Raw genomic sequence first — 3,672 nt, forward strand, 5'->3', positions numbered from 1 at the left:
TTCGGGTTTATTTGTGTCATCCTAGCTTGTATGCTTCCTTTAAGTGTTTTTATGTGCTCTTGGGCCGGTCTTGTGTGACTTTGGTGAAATATGATCACCCGGATTGGGAAACTAAGACAGTAGTTGAATATCAGCTTTTTGAAGTTTATAAAAGGCTCATGGTAGCACCAACAGTAAGCATGTTGATAGAACCCACAGTGTATGCACGTCACTACACTGTCACTACACTACTGTAGGAGCTATGGTGAGATCCTGAAATGCTAAGACAGGAACCTTAGAACCCTCTTGGGAAAAGAGGCCTTGCTCTTACGAAAAGTTAAATTTCAGGTGTAATTGGTAGTTGAATTAATAGGACCAAAAGAAGGGCCCCAGGGGTTCTGAGGGTGTAATTAATGAAAGTCAGGCACAAGGCTTCTCCTTGGCAGAAGGGCCTGAGCTTTAGTTGGATGCTGGATGTATAGAATGGGGAAAAGTGAACTTCACAGTAGGGAAACGCATTGTTGTGGACAAAAGGTGATCCAGAGACAGGCTGACTGAAGGCAGTGTTTATTGGAAATAAGATGTGGACTAGCGGTTTGAAAATGAGGAGGACCTAGTGTCAGAGGTAATGTCTGTACTTGATGGAACAATACAAAATTTGGGCCTGTTACTTAACGTTATGGTTGCCAGCAGAATTGAAGAAAATCTGATAGAAAGATTTTGAAAGGGAAGAAATAAATATACCTCACACAGCAGAAAGTCAGTACATCTATCCTAAATTAATAAATCCAGTGACACTGTAGACATGTATTCTTAGAGTAATCGGAGCTACTAGTGGACATCAAGGTAGGAATATTAGAAGTAAGGAACTGTTGAGTCCTGGGTGGGAAAGGGTGAGGCAGAGAATTCTTGTAACCGGATGCATCTATAATTTGATGACAATATTAAAATGCTTTTGAGTTGTAGTTAGACCATAAAGGGTCTTGAATAGCAGACAAGGACTGTGAAATTTGTTTTTCAGTAATAGAGAATTGAGGTTTGTTAAGATTTCTTGGAAAGGTGCTAAGTGAATTATAATAGACAGTTTGAGACAGAAGTCCGGTCTACCAGGCTGGGGCTCAGTGTGTGTGCATGGGTGTGTGTGTGTGTGTGTGTGTGTGTGTGTGTGTGTGTGTTGGGGGTTGGAGTTGAAAGGCAAGGGTTAAAGAGATATTACAAAGGAAAAACCAGATTTGGTGATTAATTGAAAATCAGTGCAAGGGAGAACAGTGCAAGTATTAGTAAAATATCAGTGAACTACTTTGAAACCAAACCCATTAGTAAGTAAATGTAGATATTTTCTCTAAATGTCATCATAATGCCGAGCATGCTACACATTTTATAAATATGCCTATATAGTTAAGGAATAAATAATTTCCTAAGAGATACATGATTCTGATACTTTTGTTTTGCTGGCTCATTTTGTGTGTCACTCAGCAAATGCTTAATTTCATTCTGTGTATAAGTTACTATGTTAGTTTTGGGGTTAGCATCTGTATACTTCAAATAGAAAGGCTGATTAGTTTTCTTTGTTGAAAAATTACCTTTATTACATTTATTGAGGAACTAAGAATAATGTCCAGTAGAGTCAACACCAAATGTCTGGCAAGATCACTCCTTGTAAAGGGCGAGCTTTCAGTAATTCATCTGCTCGGTACTATCCCAATCACTTTACTGAGCAACAGCAGACCCCTCACAGTGTCACATGAAGTCTGCTGGGAGACACGGTGGAAGGCAGGCAGTTTTAGTCCTGGTGAGCAGAGGGTAGTCTGAAGGCAAAATACAGGATATTTATTAGCTGAAGTACCTGACCTGGGGCTCGGTTCAATGTGTGGTTGTGATAGAGATGTGTCCCTTGAAAAATAACAGCTTGAGCTCATAAGTGGGGACTCAGACAACACAGGTGTGGGAAGGTAAGAGATAGCGGGCAGAGACGTGGAAGGGGAAAGAAGAGGTGAGCATGACCAGCTAAGCAGGAGTCTTGTCTCGAAGATTGTGGCACATTAAATTAGGTAGATTGGATTTTAACCTATGCCATGGAAGAGTTGGAAACATGAGAAGTGATAGGTTTGTCTTTTACTTGTGTATCTGATTGAAGTGGGTAGTGTGGATTGGTGTGGGCCAGGCTGGAAATAGGGAAACCAGCCTGATTATGGCACCTGAGTCACATGCTGAAACTCTTAGTAATGAGTGGTTGTGAGACGGAGCGGCGGGTGGAATTGGGATGATGGTCAAATAGCCTTTCTTCTGAGGGATTCCAGTTGTGCGAGGATTAAGTAAAGGGTCCGTGACCGTGACCAGGAGCGTGACAGCTCTGGCGCCAGGCCTGCCTTCTGAGTGCTTGGCTGACGGAGCAAGGTGGAAGCCCTGCAGGTGTCAGGCAGGTCTTAAAAGCTGTGATTCATAGACTTTTCAAAGGCTTTGTAATAGGTTCATGAGGCATTGGAAGGGCACAAGAGTGGATCAAGCACAGAGAACAGTGTGAGAATGGCTTTTAAACTTCTAACTGGAATTTCAGGACCTGTGATTTTTGCAAATACACTTTTCATTTTAATTATTGCTTGTTAATTTACTGCACTATCATGCTTTTAGATCTCAGTTTAGCCTTAGAGTCAGCCAGTTCAGTAATATTTAAGCAAAATAAAAAGCTTTATCACATATTTTAAAAAGATGCTTCAATAAGAGAGTAAGACTGCTTTTTCATACAAAAAATTGATGGAAAGCTGTACCTTTATCCAAATTTCTGTGGGGAAGAAAGAAAGTGGCAAGAACAAGACAACAAACTACAGTACTGATTCAGAGATAAAGAAGAACCACCTGTCTACCCATCCCAAGCAGTCACCTTTTTGTTCTTATGTGGCAAGATCTGGTTTCTGTGTGTGTGTGTGTGTGTGTGTTTTAAATTTATTTATTTGTGCTACTGAACTGGGGTCAGGCCACAGGTGCAGGGAGTGAGAGGATTCACCATAGAGTGGGGAGCAGAATAGGCAGATTGATGACGTACACTGCTGAGAGGAGCACAGGGCAAGACAGGAGAGGTCTACTTCACCATTTGGTCACCTCCGGGGCAGGGATCAAACTCGCACTGAGGTGGCTGCAGCTGGCTTGCAGTGCTGCGTCCTAACCCCTTGCATCACCAGGGAGGGCCCTGGTTTCTGATTTTTATTTGAACTCCGCCTTTTTATTTCTCAGGAAAAATTTAAAATAACTTGAGGGTATATCAGGATTGTGTTCAGTTGCATGTGTTAAGTAGCTGACAGCAGTGGCTAAACAAAAAACTTATTTTTCTCACGTGACAAAAAATCCAGAGGTGCCCTCGCTTGGTAACTTCAGCTGTTTGAAGAGGCCGTCTAAGGCCTGCACGGCCTTTCTGACCGTGCAGCTTGAGACCTGGCATCAGGAGTAAGTGGCTAAGCCACAATAGGCACTGACTGTGCTCACGTAGAAGTAGAGGTGAGGCAGGGGATCCCCAGCACACAGGTCTTCGTGAGGTCCTTGGACTTACCGTTGTCTAAGATGGCAGCGGTGATCCCAGGCAGCAGAATGGAGGGAGGCAGGACACAGCAGGAACAGAGTGCGGGACAGTTGCCTTTTAAGGATGATACCAAAGCCATCACAGGATACTTTGTGGATGTTATTGGCCAGCTTAGGTTC

This window comes from Condylura cristata, unplaced genomic scaffold, assembly GCF_000260355.1.
Source record: "Condylura cristata isolate star-nosed mole 26May11 unplaced genomic scaffold, ConCri1.0 scaffold00007, whole genome shotgun sequence".
NCBI lineage: Eukaryota > Metazoa > Chordata > Mammalia > Eulipotyphla > Talpidae > Condylura > Condylura cristata.